Raw genomic sequence first — 19,201 nt, forward strand, 5'->3', positions numbered from 1 at the left:
TTTTAACAAATATTTTAAATTATTTTAAATCCCTAAGCATTAGCGGCGCTTTCATAAAAACGCCGCTAAATCCCCGAAAGCACAGAAAACGGCGCCGTTTGGCTTAGTTTTTCTTGCGGCGCTTTCCCAAAAACGCCGCTAAATCCCTGAGCATTAGCGGCGCTTTCTGAAAAACGCCGCTAATTCCCCGAAAGCTAAGGAAACGGTGTCGTTGGGCTTAGGTTTTTTTGCGGCGCTTCCCCAAAAACGCCGCTAAAGCCCTGAGTATTAAAGCCGCTTTCTTAAAAACGCCACTAAACACCCGAAAAGCTCAAAAAACGGCGTCGTTGGGCTTAGGTTTTTTTGCGGCGCTTTCTCAAAAACGCCGCTAAAGCCCTGAGCATTAGCGGCGCTTCCTTAAAAATGCCGCTAAGCCCACGAAAGCTCAGAAAACAGCGTCGTTGGGCTTAGGTTTTTTTGCGGCGCTTTCTCAAAAACGCCGCTAAAGCCCTGAGAATTAGCGGCGCTTTCTTAAAAACGCCACAAAATCCCCGAAAGCTCGGTAAATAGCGTCATTGGGCTTAGGTTTTTTGCGGCGCTTTCTGGAAAACGCCGCTAATTCTTATTTCCAGCGGTGTTTTCCTGACAGCGCCGCTAATGATCGATCTTTAGCGGCTTTTTTTATCCAAACGCCGCTAAAAATGCCGCTAAAAGCCTGTTTTGGTGTAGTGTATGTGATTGATGAAGTGTTCGAGCAGTATATTAGAACGTACATATCATATATCATGGTGGAATACAAATATCAAATAAGTTAAGTAGTCTTTGTTATCGTTTGTATTTACCTTTGCTCAGTAGATGGGGTCCTCGACTAACCTTCCTTTTCCTATAAATACTCCTCTAAGGTGAAGAAGAGTTCTAGAAAAAGGAACGAGATACTAGACTTCACTTTGCTCAGATCTCTCTTTACTATCTCCATATGTCTCCAAAACAAGAACTTTTCGCACCTCCCACAATATGGACCATCCCTACCTTAATAACTCTCTGCGTTCCCTACAATGTGAACCATCGATGTTATACCAATATTTAATATTTTATTTTGTTATATTCAAGATCTCTTGTCAGATTTGATTTCATTTTAGACTTGACTTCAACTCCAATGATGACACGAGTTTAATTTTTAATAAAAATGTGTTCATTATTAGCTTTCATTCAATTTCAACTACAACTCATCTATAAATCCATCTAAACTATATATAAAGTAACGTCCTTTGCTAACTTTTTGACACATGTCAAGCTGTGACAAGGTTTTATTCTATTTATTTTTATATTTTATATTTTATTTTCTTTGTAGTTGCATTTTAAAGAGAACTAGGGTCTATTTGATTGATGGAATTGGTTTTCCGGAAAATCATTTCCAACTTTTCCAGCGTTTGTTTGGGGGAAAATATTTTCCATTTGGAAAATGAACTCTAAAACACGGGTAAAATCAAAGCCAATTTTCAGAAAATGTCTTACCGATTTCTAAGCCGTAAGACATTTTCCCTTCTCTTCTAAGTAGTGGTTCTCCCTTCCTCAAAGCCTCCACCTCTCCTCCTCATCTTTGCCTCGCTATCTCTATCTCTCAGCTTCGTCTTCCTTCTTCATCTTTCTACTCCATAGATCAGTTCCGGTGAGTCACCCATATGCTTCAAGTTTTTTTTTTTGGCTCAATAATTTCTAAACTTCGCTTTCTGTTCAGTCCGATATGATGATCAATTTTCTAAATTTCTAAATTGCTAATGGATCAATGAAATGGGGTTAGGGTCCGTTTGTTAAACCATGCATGGAGGAATTTTTTGAGTTTACAGCTTAAAATGGGTTAATGAAATGGGGTTATTGATATTTTGGTATTTTCCAAAAATCAGAAAAAGGATGAAAACTCATCCTCTTCTTCCCAACACTACTCGACCCCCACTTCTTCACTAAGGGAAGCTTTCGCTTTTAATTTTCTTGAATTAAAATTGTTTTTATCTTTTATTTCTTGAATATTAAAAATTGTTAGCAGCTCATATATAGACTTTCTACTTGAGAAACAAACCAATCAAAAATTTTCTTGAATTAAAATTGTTTTGATCGACATTCATGTGGTTTGGGTTTTGTATTCGTTTATGAACAAAAGTAGTTATGTAATGTAAAATTTTTTCGATAATTTTTATTTGAGTTCTGAGCCCTAAGCTAAATTGCTGTAAATTTCATCCAATAACATATAATATGTATATAGATAGATAAGATTGCTTGATATTGCATTACTTTGTGATTTGCTTTTACTTTGGGGAAATTACTTAACAGTTAAGTGCATTGAGCTAGTGTTGCTAGTACCACTTCTTCAGTAATGAATATTTTGAGTGTCTTTCAGAGAAATGCTATAATGAATTTGGCTTTGTCATACAACAACCAGTTTTTGTAAGTAGTTCAAGTAGGCCACGTTTAAGTTCGAACCAGCGACTTCCCGGAGTTTTGCTGCGAGTAAAAGGCACGCCCATTTCTTCAAACAGGCTGGTGCTTAAAGCTCTCTGCATGTTTCAAATTCATAGCACTTGTATTGGTTGTATTTACTGTGATTATTTACCATGTCAAGCAGAACTAGTAATTCTGCAAGTTTGAAACTCATAGGATTTGCATTAATGCACTTAAGGCACTTTTAATGCTTTTGCTGCACTAGTTGAACTAAAAATGTATCCACCATTCTTGCTTTGACACCAATTTCAATTCAACTCGTTTAAATTCTCAACAACATATGATATCTATAATTTTTTGAACTCTATTAGAATCCAAATCATGACTTTGCTTTTTTGTTCTACTTTTATTTCATGGGATATGTTGAGTGCTGCAAAATGATCAAAAGGGATGCAACTATTAGACTATCAACTTGTGTCATAATCTGTATAGGACCATTCAGTGTCATATATGGTTGATTGTGATCCATTATTGTTGTTGCATCCATAAAATTAAATTCTTTTAGGCAGTTGACTTGTTATGGGCTGATTTTAATTCATAAGATCAGTGGTGGACTTCATTCAACTTCATTGTTTAGTTTCCAGCATTGGTCTTAATACTCACTGCATTTGCTTACTTATGTCCTTGGTATTTGTTGTGCTTTTTACTTGCAAGTTTAATACAACGTAACATATGTTAACCAAAACAGAGTGTCAATAGAGAATTGATGGTAGATCTTTGGAAATGCCATTATGTTTGGAGTTTTACCTATAATAGAAAAAGGCGGAGCAAGTAAGCTTTTCAAGTGCTTCAATTTCTTCCAATGAATGCTTGATTTATGTTTGTGCATGAACTGAGATATTGAGGCAGTAATACAACTTGTCAACAGATTTGCCTTCTTGATCTTATTCAACATTGAGCCAATGCAGGTTGAAGATATTGATATTTTTTTTAATGTGGTGTAATATTAGTTATGCACTTGGATAATGTTATTATTATATGGTGTACTACTAATTATGCATTTGGATAATATTATTAATTTCTAGTATTAATTGTGGTTTGGAAGCTAATTTATAATTATTCAATCCTTATTTTTTATTTTTTTATAACACAATTGTAAGTAATTTATTTGACTTTGGTTGTTTTCAATTTATGACGATTAATATTCTAGCTTAATAATTGAGTATTATTATATATTTAATTTGATTTATTTATAAATAAATAAATCATTGCAATATATGTAAAAACAATTTAAAATATAAATTTATTAATATATATTAATATATGTAAAAAAAAAATTCCGGAAAATATTTTCAGGAAATCTGCCAAACAACAGAAAATATTTTACACAGATTCATCCAAACACCAGAAAATATTTTCCAGTAAATCATTTTACAGAAAAGTAAAACATTTTCTAGAAATCATTTTACGGAAAACATTTTACTAGCAAACAAACAGACCCTAAGATCAATACCCTCACTTCCTTCAATTTACTCTCTTTTTTCCAATATTTTAATAGTTAATAGTTAATAATTTTAATTAAATTTTATTATACAAGATAAAAATTAGATTTATTTTAATGATTTATTCATATTTTATACATTATAAATTTATATTAAAATTTATCATATCAATAATATAGGTGAAAAAATCATATTAAAAATATTTTTTTATAAAATTTATTCAGTAATAGAAATAATTTTATATTTTTTTATAAATCACAAGTGTTCTCATTCTTTTTTATAATTTGAGTATAGTCTTATTTGAAATAATAAATTTATATTTTAATATTATTGAACACTGATTCATCATTATATTTTTAATTTTTAATTATTTTATTTAAAAATGATATAAAAGTAAAAAAAAACAAAAGTATCATGATAATATTTTTTTGAAAGAGAAAGAGTGGCTCGTTAAAAATCCCCTCGTAACCCAGACCAACAAAGACGGCGGAAAAAAGAAAAGAGTGAACGGAAAAAAGAAGAGCACCTTGCATCCAGCAACACGCAGCCGCGCAAACCATAAATCATCTAGAGTCTAGCACAAGACAAAACTAAGACAAATAGACAAACACAAACAAGCACCAGGTTTAGCTAGCGCGACACCAAAAGATAACTGATTTGAGCTTAAAGCTAGTGCCAAAACACCAACTAAGTACACTGTTCCTGGAAAGAATCAATAAACCTCAAAGTTGCTATGAACAATCCACAACCTATGCCAAATTAGCTCTACAGCAGAACCTCTCCATAAAACACTACTCAAAGGGTAGCCACCACAACAAGATTGACGATGCGATTAATTCCTACTTTGGCCAGCCGATCTACAGCCGAGTTTGTTTTTTTGTTATATGCAGCCCTTTTTTAATTCGCTTTTCCACAACCATATTGGCTTCTCTCCTTACATAAGTCGGAGCCACAAACGGGGTTGTTGACACTGAATTTAGTATGCCCACTCGGTGGAGGTTTCCATCACTGTTGGTAGGCATTAACATAACCCTACAGCATCAAACTAAACACATGCATACAGTAAAGGCCTAGATCTGTTAGCCCCTGATTTTGCCAATTTATCTGCTTCAGTATTCGCCTCCCAAGGAATGTGCTAGATCCTCCAATTCACCTATTTAGCTAAGGCTTCAACGTTAGCAATAATACTCGTCGGTCCGCAGGCATTTTAAAAATTCTTGAACCGGCTATCGCATTCAACCATTAGAGCATGAGAACCTTTCCATTTTGAAAAACAAAATAAAACGCAAGCCTCCTTCACAGCCAACATCTCAGCTAAATGAGGGCTCGCCATACCCATGCATTTTGAGAAGGGAGAAACCCAACAGGTTGAAGGGAGAGCCTGCTGCCATATCAAGAACGCGTCCAAAGGCTCCACTGGACAAACCCAACCAATGCTTCATAGCTTGCAGAAAAATTGTCAAACTCCCATGTAACCTTGTAAAAATAATAGAATATTAGTAATGACAATATATCACAAAGAAAAGGAAAATAAAAATAAAGAATACGCAGATTTTTACGTGGAAACCCTTTTGGAAAAAAAACCACGGGCAGAGGAGAAGAAAATTCACTATATCAAATTCGAATTGATTACAAGAGAAGTAGATTATGTCTATTTATAAGATTGTAAAACCATATTCTAATAATAGGAATGTAGTAAGATTAAAACACCTTATTCTAATCAATATCAAATAGATGGAGTTTAATAATGTTTAAAAAACCTTATTCTAAAATAAAATAAAATAAAAGAAGTATAATTCTATAGGGATTTTATTTTTATTTTATTTTACCACTATATTTTATTTAAATAAGGATTTGGGTCACTTAATTCTAACAATCTCCACATTGACACGAATTCTTAATGAACAATTTCTTCATCGCGAACTCTCAACGAACAAGTTCTCCACTTCTTCCATAAAACCCCTTAAGGGTTTAACTTCAACAATGAACACCAACCAAGTTTAAGCAATGCTCAAACTTGGTTATAGGAAGTGACTTAGTCATCATATCTGCAGGATTTTCATGAGTACTAATTTTGCTCACAACAATATCACCACAAGCAATAATATCATGAACAAAATGATACCGAACATCAATGTGTTTTGTTCTCTCATCAAACATTTGATCTTTTGTAAGGAAGATGACACTCTAACTGTCACAAAATACTATATTGATTTGAAGGTCTTCATTGAGTTTACTAAAGAGCCCATTCAACCAAATAGCTTATTTACAAGCCTCAGTAATCGCCATTTACTCAGCTTCAGTGGTAGGCAAAGCAACTGTGGTTTGCAAAGTGGCTTTCCAACTGATTGCACAACCTCCAATTGTAAAGACATAACTTGTGAGAGATATTCTTCTATCAAGGTCTCCAGCAAAATCAGCATTAACATACCCAATGTCTCTATCTCTGGTTCTTTCAAACTGTAAGCAAACATCAATAGTACCTCGTAACTATCTTAAAATCCACTGAACTGCTATCCAATGTTTTTTACCGGGATTCGCCATGTATCTGCTAACTGCACTGACTGCATATGATAAATCTAGACATGAACAAACCATAGCATACATGAGAGATCCCACTGCATTAGTGTATGGAACATGTGACATGTACTCAATCTCATCATCTGATTATGGAGACAAAGCCGATAAAAGTCTGAAATGGGCTACTAAAGGAGTACTAACAGGCTTAGCATTCTGCATATTAAATCTGCAAAGAACTTTCTCAATGTACCCCTTCTGACTTAGGTACAATTTACTTGCTTTTCTATCTTTGAGAATCTCTATACCAAATATCTTCTTTGCTGGTCCTAAATCTTTCATCTCAAATTCTTTACTTAGTTGGGTTTTGACCTTTCTTATCTCTCCTTTATCTTTCGCTGCTATTAACATGTCATCAACATAAAGGAGTATATACACAAAAGAACTATCACTAGTTTTCTTAAAGTAAACACAACTATCAAAGCTACTTCTTTTAAAATCATGAGAAGTCATAAAGGAATCAAACCTCTTGTACCACTGTTTTGGTGACTATTTCAAACCTTAAAGAGACTTTTTCAGCAAGCAAACATAGTCTTCTTTTTCTGAGACTGTAAAACCCTCTGGTTGTTGCATGTAAATATCCTCCTCAAGTTCTCCATGCAAAAATATAGTTTTTACATCTAACTACTCAAGCTCCAAATCATGCAAGGCCACAATACCAAGCAAAGCTCGAATCGAACTATGCTTCACAACTGAGGAGAACACATCCGTGAAGTCCACTCTTGGAATTTGACTGTAACCCTTTGCAACAAGCCTTGCTTTATATCTGGGTTCTTCAACTCTTGGAGTCCCTTCTTTCTTTTTAAACACCCATTTAAAACGAACAATCTTTTTACCTTTAGGAAGTTTCACAAGATCCCATGTTTTATTTTTGTGGAGTGATTCCATCTCCTCTTACATAGCAAACATCCACTTTTCTGAGTTTTCACAGCTAACCACTTCAGAATAATTAGATGGCTATTGGTTTGCATTTATATCTTCAGCCACATTTAAAGCATAAGCAACTAGATCAGCCTCGGCATACTTATTTAGAGGTTTAATTTCTCTTCTAGTTCTGTTTTTGGAGATAGAGTATTGTGGTGAAGAAACAACTCTATTCTAAATTTTTGTACTGGCTTGAGGAGTCGACTCTGTTATAGATTCTGGATTAATCTGATGCTCCACCTGCTTTTGATTTTCTTTATTGGAAGAGTCTTTAAGAGAAAAGTTAGGTAGTATAGCAGTTTCATCGAAAATAATATCTCTGCTAATCACAACTTCTCTATTTTCAAGACACCATAAGTTATACCCTTTTACACCAACTTTATAACCAAGAAAAACACATTTAATGGATCTCGGTTCCAATTTTCCATTATCAACATGAGCATACGTAGGACACCCAAATATCTTTAAATCAGAATAGTCAACAGGATTACCAGACCATACCTTTTGTGGAGTCCTTTTCTCAATGGCAACGGATAGAGATCGGTTGATCAAAAAACATGCAGTAGAGGCTGTTTCGGCCTAAAATGACTTTGGTAAGTTGGCATTTGACAATATACATCAAACCTTCTCCATGATCATTTTGTTCATTCGTTCTGCAATGTCATTTTGCTATGGAGTATGACGAACTATCAAGTGCCTCACGATCTCTTCTGACTTGCACAGTTTATTAAACTCGTCATGCACAGTTTATTAAACTCATCAGAACAGAACTCTAAGCCATTTTCTGTGCGAAGGTATTTTATTTGTTTTTCCGTATGTTTTTCAATCATAGTTTTCAAGACTTAAATGCGGAAAACACATCGCTTTTCTACTTCAGGAAGAATGCCCAAACTTTTCTAAAAAAATCATCAATAAAAGTTAGTATATAATTACCTTTAGGGGTGAGCATTCGATTGAATCGAATCGAATCGAATAAAAAATTTTCGAGTTAATCGAGTTTTCGAGTCTCATTTTATCATTCTAACTTTATTTAAAGTTTTCTCGAATCGAGTTGAGTGAGATGGAATTTGAATTGAATCGAATCGAATATAGTTGTTCGAGTTAAATTTTAAAAAATAAATTTGGGTCCTTGTAACCATTGTCACCCATCGTAATAAAATTTGTCCACCTTAATCAAATTTTTTATTAACTTTCATCACCTCATAATTTATTTATTAATTTTTTATATACTGGTTAGCTTATTTGTTTGTTTAGTTGTTTCAATTATCTTCAGATTCTTGTCACTATGTATTTTGGAATTAAAAAATATATTAAATATAAAAATATGATTTTTTAATAAAAGTTATTTTAAAAATAAAATGTGAAATTGATACCAATATAAAATTTTAACACGAAGATTTTATGGCATAATTAAGAATTTAATTTTAATATAAATATTCAATATGACTAAATAATATAAATAATATAAAATGTGAAATTTAATTTAATAATATAAATAGTATATATAAATAAAATTATTACTATTTATGTTTAGTGATTTTTTTTGGATAATTTTAATTTTTTATTTGGGGGGAAATAAAAAGTTTTGGGGAATAAAAGTTTGAGGGAAAGTAAATAGGGAGAGTAAAATTTTAAAGGCAAAATATCAAAAAAAAAATTGGAGGGGGGAGGGTTTGGGGTAGATGGGAGGTGGGATGGGAAGAGAATAAAAGTTTTAGGGGAAAAGTGGGAGAGAGTAAAAATTTTGGGGTAAAATAAAAGGTTTTGAGGGTTTGTGGGAGTAAAATTTTGAGAAAAAGTAAATGGAAAAGTAAAATTTTGGTGGGAAATGGATTTTGGGTAGATTGGGGGGTTGGGAGGGGAGGGGAGTAAAAGTTTTGGGGGGAAAGTGGGAAGGAGTAAAAGTTTTGAGGAAAAAGTAAAAAAGTTTGAGAGTTTAGGGTAAAAATGTAAAATGTTATAGTTTGATATTCGAATTATTCGAATTATTCGAAATATTCGAGTTATTCGAATTCGAAAACTCAGCTCGATTCGAACTTGAAATTCGAAAAAAAAATTCGAGTTAATTCGAATAACTCGATTAACTCGAATAACTCGATTCGTTTAACTCGAAATTCGAATTTTTTTTCGATTTTTTCGAGTCGAATCGAGTTTTGCTCACCCCTTATTAGCTCCACCTTTTGAAGGCACTCTAGATGGCCCCCACAGATCAGAGTGAATATACTCCAACGTTCCCTTCGTGTTATGAATTCCTTTATTGAATCGAACTCTCTTTTGCTTCCCAAAAATGCAGTGCTCACAGAACTTCAGCTTGCAAATTCCTTGCCCATCAAAAAGTTCTCTTTTGCTCAATTCTGCCATTCTCATTCATATGCCCTAGGCGCATATACCAAAGTTTAGTAATATCATCATCTGACAAGGAAGAGGGTGCGACAACTGCATCACCAGTAACAGTAGAACCCTGCAAAACATATAACTTGGCAGTCTTTCTTTGCCCTTTCATCACAACGAGGGAACCTTTGGAAATCTTCAAAACCCCACTTTCAGCTGTATATTTGTACCCTTTTGAATCAAGAGTACTCAACGAAATTAAATTTCTTTTCAATTCTAGAACATGTCGTACGTTGTAAACCTGTAATTCTACATAAAGCATTATTTCCTATCAAACATCTTAACTTTAATTATTCCAACACCTGTAATTCTACATAAAGCATTATTTCCCATCAAAACAACACCTTCAGACACTGTTTCGTAAGTTGTAAACCAATCCCGATTGGGACTCATGTGGAAGGTGCAGCCCGAATCAAGGATCCACTCTTCGCTCACCCTAGAATTGTTGACAAAAGCGACTAGAAGTTCATCATCGCTGTAGTCTTCTACAACATCAACTTTACCGAAATTTTCTAGTTGTTTTCTATTTTGATTCGCAGCCTCCATTTTGATCTTGTTCTGTAGCTTATAGCACTCGGATTTAATGTGCCCTTTCTTCTTGCAGAAGTTACAAGTTTTACCTTTGTTTGAAGACTTCGATCTACCCTTAGATTTAACGTGAGGATTCCTTTCCTGTGTCCTTCCATGATCATTATCAGCATTTCGATCTTGTCTCCCACAAACAATGAGACCCTCTCCCTGAGAGCCGGTTTTAACCACAAGATGTTTCACCTTTTTATACGAGGTTAAAGAATCACAAACCTCATCAACTGTGAGAGACTTGTGGCTATATAAAATCGTATCTCTAAAGGCTGAATAAGACGGGGGCAACGAACAAAGTAGAATCAACCCTAGATCTTCCTTATCATACTGAACCTTCATGGCCTCCAAGTTTGAGAGAATTTCTTTAAACACTGTTAAGTGTTCGTGCACAGATGCACCTTCCTCCAAACGATGAGCATAAAGATGCTGCTTCATTTGCAGCTTGCTAGTTAGAGTTTTCGACATACATATTTGCTCCAACCTCTTCCATAATACAGCAGCGGTCTTCTCCTTCATCATATCCTATAAAATTTCGTTAGACAAATACAGATGTAACTGTGTTAATGCCTTTCGATCCTTATGCTTCTTCTCTTCCTCCGTCAATGTTGAAGGCATCTTATCTACCCTTAGCAGGGCTTCCTCTAAATCCATTTGTGCAAGAACTGCATGCATCTTTATCTACCATAATACGAATCTGGTGTTGCGATCCAACAGTAAAATTTCATACTTCAAAGACGCCATTACCGTGATTGAGATGAAAACCTGAAAACTTGGATACCAATTTGAAAAAAAAATAATTATCTGTAATGACAATTTATCGCAAAGAAAAAGAGAGAGAAAAATAAAGAACACACAGATTTTTACATGGAAAACCTTTTGGGAAAAAACCACGGGCAGGGGAGAAGAAAAATCACTATGTCAAATTCGAATAGATTACAAGAGGAGTAGACTATGTCTATTTATAGGCTTGTAAAACCATATTCTAATAGGAGTGTATTAAGAATGAAACACCTTATTCTAATCAATATCAAATAGATGAAGTTTAATAAGGTTTAAAAAACCTTATTCTAAAATAAAATAAAAGAAGTATAAGTCTATAGGGATTTTACTTTTATTTTATTTTACCATTGTATTTTATTTAAATAAGGATTTGGGCCACTTAATTTTAACAAACCTCATAGCTAAAGAAAAAATGAACAGACTTGTAATCTTTAGTAAAAAAAAGTACACAATGTCGATTCCTACGAGATGATGTTCCTCTTAGCCAATTCAACCTTAGTCAGAATCCTGCCTTTAATAGGTTGCCAAGTGAAGATTTCGATTTTAGGTGGAGCGAAACCAACCCACAAGAACTTGCTAGCATCCGATCTCTGAAAGGTGTTTCTATAAAGATTCGAACAAAAAGACTACAGTGTGTAAATTCTAGTCTTGGAACCTTTCCAAAAAATGCAATCTGAAGAGCCACTATTGATGTTGTGACTCTAAATATTGATGTAGTTCCCAGTCAAAGGGATTTCTTCTAAGTGCAACATTCCAACACCAGCAATTATTGTTGTAACAACTGAACTCGCTTACTTTCTCACACTTTTTGACTGCAAGGGCAAAGATTCGAGGAAATTGGTCTCTAACTACAAGGCCATTGTTGAAAATAATTTTTTAAAAGTCAATTTTTCATCACCATTCATTGTTTTTATTGAAATTTTGTTGGGGAACAGTTTTTCCAACATTATCTTATTAATTGATTAGAACTTGAATTTGTTAGGATTTATGTACTTGGATTCTGATTCAAAGGAAGAAGGTAGCTCCCCTCCTGTTCATATTTGGCTATAATTACTTCTCCCCATAACCATTTTAACAGCATGGCCATGTTTTTTATATTAAAATTCACAAGGCCAACCCCACAGAACTCTTTAAGACCCCAATTCCAACTATTTTGAAACACAATTATAGGATTGTGATCTGAAGAATTTTTTAAGACAAACCAGGGTACATTTCCTACAAAATGGGTGAGAGCAAAACCCTATCCAACCTACACTGAGTAGTAATACACCTGTTATTACCCCACATAAATTAGCCTCCCTTGAGTGGTAAGTCAACTAGCATGAGCGATTCAATGAAATTTGAGAAAACCTCCATAGTTATCAGATTCTGAGGCACCCAATTCTTTCTTCTTGTGTTCTAACGACTTTGAAATCTCCAGCTAAACACTATGGAACCTGCCATTTGTTGAAAGGCTGGTGTTGGTTACTGGTTAGTTTGTAAATCTAACTAAATTTTGTTACTTAGTTAATTAGTTAGGGACTAAAATATTGACATATAAATAGGTTGCGGGTGTAATTTAAAAATATTCCTTTTATCTTTTAATGAAAGCATCTTTCAAATCACTTTTGTTTCCCCTCTTTTTCATGCCTTAACTATTGGCCCTATTTCTTTGTGATTATCACCAACGTACCACCGACTGATGATGGTCACTAAAGTTTTTTAGCATGGTATTAGAGCCACCGCCGGCTACTTCTTTTCCAGTTGTCATGAGTCTATTCTCAGTTTGATTTTTCCTTTACAACACAACTTTCCTCTTCTACAAATTTCTTCTGTTTGATTGTTCACCATTCAGTAACTTTCTTGACATAAGTGTGGTTGTTGCTGATTGTTGATTAGTTAGAATGGTGACTCCTTCGAATTATGTTGTCAGTTTCAAACATCTATTGTATTTGCATCCGTCTAATACTCCAGGTACACAATTAGTTTCTTATCAACTTCTTGGGCCTGAGAATTTTACTGGTTGGAGTCGTGCTATGCGAATAGCACTGTTGGCAAAGAATAAATTAGGTTTTGTTGGTGGTTCCTATTCTAAAGAATTGTTGCTAGTCGATTTGTATCCACAATAGGATAGATATAATTCTCTAGTGTTGTCATGGATTTTAAACACTGTTAGCAATGAGCTTTCGACTGGAATAGTCTTTGCTTCTAGTGATGCAACAGTTTGGACAGATCTTAGTGAATGTTTCAACAAAGTTGATGATTCTCGAGTTTTCCTTTTGCATCATGAAAATGATTCTCATTGTCAGGGGACTACATCAGTGTATGTATATTTTACCAAAATGCAACTGTTGTGGGATGAGTATGATGTGCTTGTTGCGTTTTCTTCTTGTGGTTATTGTGAACACTCAAAGCAAAATTCTGACCATATTATTCAACAATGTTTGTTCCAGTTTTTAATGGGTCTGAATGAAACTTATAGTGCTATTCATAGTTAGATTCTGTTAATGACCACGCTGCCCACTGTTAGTCAAGCCTATTCTATGTTGATGCAAGAAGGATCTCAAAGGTTTCATGCTTCAGGGTCGGTTGCTTCCTAACCAACATTATTATTTGCTAATATAGCTCAAAAGAAACGATTTAATGGTGTTTGTGACCATTGTAAAATTAAGGGACACAAACAGGAAAATTGTTACAGGATAATTGGATATCCTCCCGATTTTAAGTTCACAAAAAGGAAGACTACCAATTCCACTAACTTAGTGGTAAATAATGTTATTGCAACTGACACAGTTGATATAATGGCTAATGTTGATCCATCTCATACTCCTCAAGCTCCTATCTTCACACAAGCTCAATATCAACAAATATTAAACTTGTTGAATAAAGAGTCTTCTGTAACGCTTGCTGCAAGTTTGGCCGAGACTAGTTTGGCAAGTATGGTCTTACCTTGTGAATGGATATTGGACACTGGAACTACTAACCACATGCTATCTAACTTTCCTTATTTAGAATGTGTTGTTTCATGTACATCATCCTCACCAATTACACATACTGGTTCTTGTATTGTTTCTCCTGATATTAAATTAGCCAATGTTTTGTATATACCAGATTTTTGTTATAATTTTTTTTCCATTTCTAAGATTAGTAAAGACTTGCATTGTTTCGTTTCATTTTATCCCCAGTTCTGCATATTTCAGGATCTCTGAAATGGAAAAATGAAGGGGATTGGTAGAGAACAAGATGGTCTGTATATTTTCCATCCTTATTGAATTATTTTTCCCTAAATTTAGCTTCAATTATGTCACCAAAATCTGCATCAACCATAGGTAACATCTCATTTCATACAATTTCCACTACTGATTCGTCTTTACTCTAGCATTCCAAACTTGGCATTCTTCTATTTCAAGGTTGAATACGATGCCTTTGCAACCATGTATTTTTTCCAATAGTACTTCTATACAACAATGTTTTGTATGTCCTCTAGCAAAACAAACTAGACTGTCATTTCTAATAAGTAAAACTCAGCTACTGTTAAAACTATACGGAATGATAATGGAAGTGAATTTTTTAACACTGCATGTACTGAATTTTTTCATACATTCGATAGGAAAATATAAAACAATAAACATAAAAGGAACAAATTTTAGTTGATTTAAAGTAAAATAGACTGAAATACATTAAACTAAAGCTAGAAATGTCTTAGAACCAAGGTACAAGGACTGAAAGTGTAAATAAACCTAAGCTATAGTGATAACTAACTTAACTAACACTAAGAACATCAAGAACAAAAAGTAAATACAAAAAAAGAAACTCTAAAACTAAGAAAGAAGAAGAAAAATGAAAACCCTAGAAAAAGTAAAAAAAAACTAAGAGAAACTCTAAAACAAAACTAAGGCTAAAATTAAGGTAATGTGTGTCTCTCTCCTCCTCATCCATTTTTGGCTATTTTAGGTTGAATTTTGATAAATTTTTGTTGCCAAATTTGCCCATACAAGGGTCTTGGGTGATTGGTGGATTGGGGTGATAAAGACTACCCTTTTTGTCCAATTTTGTCCCCCTCATGATATCGGTGTCACGATACCTAGAAGATTATATCACGACACCTCGGGCAGTTTTGAGTTTTAGGGTTTTCTTTGAAGGGTGGATACCATGATACCCAAAGTGGATATAACGATACCACTTAAGGGTGGTCTCCACTCTTCCATGCTGTTGGAGGTATCGTGATTCCAAGGTGTGGATATCGTGATACCCTTTCCTTTGGTGTCGTTCTCTCACGTTTTCAACCTCCAACACAACCCTACACCACTCAGTCACACGTTAGGCCCCTCAATGGCACTATTGGCTAAATTAGGTCACAAAATGAGTAAAAACGAGACATTTTCACTGATTGACTTAAAATCTAAAAATTATGAAAATCTATGCAACAGATGTTACTTTGCTCGAGAATAAGATTCTTAAGTATACTGCGAAACCCTAATTTTCCATATCAAATTATGACAGATCAATGATCGATATGGATAAAATGATAGATTAAGTTGGTTGAACGGAGACTCGGCAAACTAGTGGTATTATGAAGGAGAATACAGAAGGCATGAGTATTCATATGAACCTTCTTATGAATTGTATAAATATGCGACAGCCTCGGTATTACTATCCAAATTGGGATGAGAATCTTAATAGATATGAGGAGGTTCAATCTTTAGATGAGATAGCTATTAATGTAGAACAAATCCAAAAATGGTTGGATTAGATATTGGAAACATCCCAATATCAGTCAGAAGTTAATACTCCAATGAAAGAGGTCACGCATGATGCTTCTGACTTGAAGATGAGGGTCACTTTACCATTGGTCTCCACTCTTCCATGCTGTATATTTTCCAATCCAATTGCCATAGGAGTAGGAGTAGATGTAGAATTCGTTGTTGAAGTTGAGCTTAAACTAACACTGAGTGAAGATGCAAAAGAGCCTATATGCCTTTTAGCCGTAGTTGGGGAGATGCCAATTGAGTGAGTCAGTGACTTAATTTCATTCTCATTTGAAGAGAGAAAAACTTAAGCAACCATGGCCTCATTCGACATTGAGGTGGTGATGCATGAGATAATAATACCCTAAAATCAAATATGGGTTTGGCTCAGATTTGGTGACAAATGGCTTATAATGTGCATGTTGCGTTGGTCGAAGATAAGACAACATTAGTGGATTCTATGAGGATGTTATTTTATATTTTTCGCCTAGAGAACAAGAAGTGAATCAAAGTATCAAGAATTAGTTGAATGTTTTTCTATTGTGGTGATACGGATCGTCTTAATTTATAAAAGACTTTTACGTTTTTCTTTAATTTTTGTTGTGATTTATGCTTTCAATTTCTTTTTTTTATTTGTTCGTTTGATATTATACATTTGAAGTGTTAATTATAATTATTTTTATTTGATTTTTGGATTGGGTGTTGATATCGTGGAGTAAAGAAATCAAAGAATTGAAGAATTTTAGAGGCTAGGCTCGACATTGTGACATGGGAACCTTGAAGTCATGACATTGAAATGGCAATGCGCAGGGGATCACAAGTCAATGAGTGATGTCGCAACATGGGATGCTTCATGGTTGCAATGAGGAAGTTTGAAGTCACGAATTTGCAACTCGATGTCGCGACATGCAACACCAAGACACCCAAGTTTTTGACTTATGTCGCGATGTGGTAAGTCTTGACATCACAATGTGATACCCTAAAGTCACGATATTGCTAACAAAGTTGCGACGAGTCGTGATATGCTTGCTTTGGAACTTATAAATTTAAATACAGCGTCCCGACAAGTAGGGCCTTGACATCACAATGAGGTGAAAATTATAAATCCCTAATGTTCCGACATCCTTACTTGTCAACTGCCCAAATTTCCTTTTTCTTCCTCTCGCCATTTTTGCTCTCCACCACAACAACCTTTGTTTTCTTTCTTTTTCATTTAGATCTTCATTATTCTACTTATAGTTTCTAGTTTTGATAGAAATTTTTAGTGTTTCATCTGTTATTTCTAATCTTCCTATCTAGTGCAGCAAATAAATTCTTTTGGGCGAATTTGTTGCTAATCAAAGAACAAACCAATGCAACCATCAACTCAATAAAAATTCTGATGATATCATTCTAACTCTAAATTTCTAAGTTGTTGAATCATAACATATATTATTACTAGTATATTTATAGAACTAGAATATTGAGTCTTGTTGGTGGTGTGTGTGCTAAAATTGATTGTTCGATTAGAAATATGACATCGTGAAAGTAGACAGCCACTCGGAGACTAGTCGAACGCGATGCTCCAAATCTGTTGAAGAGATGATTTATCTCTCAAAAAGTCATCGAGCTCTTCAGTTAAATGGACAAACCACTAATTTAGGAGCGTGGATTTGATTTTTATACGCAACTATTTTATGAATGAATTGTAACACCTCAAACCCGGCCCAGAAGTTGTTGCCGGATCTAGCGATGTCACATGATAGGGTGTTGAAAACTGTGTCGTCACATTAAAACCATTTCCATTGAATTCCTTATCTTAATATATTATTAGTTCCAAAATTGTGTTGCTCATTTAATTGATAGTTTCAAAACGTTATTCGCTTGCGAAAGCTTTTAAAACAGATTAAACAATCATGTGTTTAGAAAAAACATTTGTTTCTTTTGAAAACCGAGGTTTCCTACTACTAGCAGTTGTAATCCATAAGGTAAAGATAATTAAAACCCAAAAACAAAGTCTAAAAGTTCAATTACAATCCAAAAACTTAGCTAGTAAAAATAGAATAGAAATAAAACCAATTATCGTTGTTGACACCATTTTTTTGGATGAAAAACGGGGTCGACTTGGATTTTGAAAATGAAAACGGGAGTCGCCACCAATCCTTTTTTTTATGAGGTGTGATTGGATCACCTCGAAAAGGGGTTGTTTTTAATAAACGGTTTGATTTTATTAAAACAACAAGTTTGGTCCACGAAATTCAGAAAAACGGGTTCGCGAGTCGGTTACGCACGAGGAAGGATTAGCACCCTCAATACACCCAAAATTGGTACCTAGTTGATTACTTAATGTCTTAGTGTCGAAGAGTGAAAACTTTGAAGAATTTAAAAATACGATCCTTGTATTAAAAAGTTGAAAATTTTCAGGAAAAGGGCATGTTTCACGTTATTCGAGAAAGAGAATCATATCCAGTAAGTTAGGACACAATGTCTCGAATTCCCGATACACGAATGAAAATGCTTGTTCAAAAGACATTTAACTATCTTGGATAAAAAAGGGATCACGACCAGTAAGTTAGGACACGATCCTTTTTTAATTCCCGATATCGTTTAAAACTTGAGTTTGAAAAGATTCGTGTAATGAAGTTTAAAAGAATATTCAATTGTTTAAATCAAATGAAGAAATCGCAACTCAATACGTTAGGGCACAATTTCTCAAAATATTAAACATTGAATATTGTATTTATTTCGAAAAATCCTCGTCTCGAGAAAACAACATGTCACATCCAATGCGTTAGGACACAACATATTGAATTCTCGATAACGAGCTTTTTATCATTTTTAAAAGAGTAATCTCGATTATTTAAATCCAACGAAGAAAGTCGAAACCCAATACGTTAGGGCTCGATTCTCTCGAAGATCCAAAATACCGAATATTATTTATATTTAAAAAATTTTCATTTTTTTGGCAAACCCAAGTGAAAATGGATGTAAAACAATGATAAAGATGATAATGTAAGTAACATAAAAACAAAGGCTATAAAATAAATAAAAAGTCAAACTAATATAATACACCATGGCAAACATGCACACAATAATATTAAAGCCTTCATTCTAAATAATATGAATACAAATAAAGAAATAAACAAAAAGAAATAAATAAGATAATGTAAATGTAAAAAGGATACATATATATGAATACATTTTAAAATTATTGTAAATAAACATGTAAGCAAGCAAATGCATACACATATGCGTATATATATTATAAAAGATGTATAAAAATATGTTTTTATATACATGTATTTATAAAAATGCATATAGATA

The sequence above is a fragment of the Gossypium hirsutum genome, chromosome D13 (assembly GCF_007990345.1).
Source record: "Gossypium hirsutum isolate 1008001.06 chromosome D13, Gossypium_hirsutum_v2.1, whole genome shotgun sequence".
In the NCBI taxonomy this organism is placed as follows: Eukaryota; Viridiplantae; Streptophyta; class Magnoliopsida; order Malvales; family Malvaceae; genus Gossypium; species Gossypium hirsutum.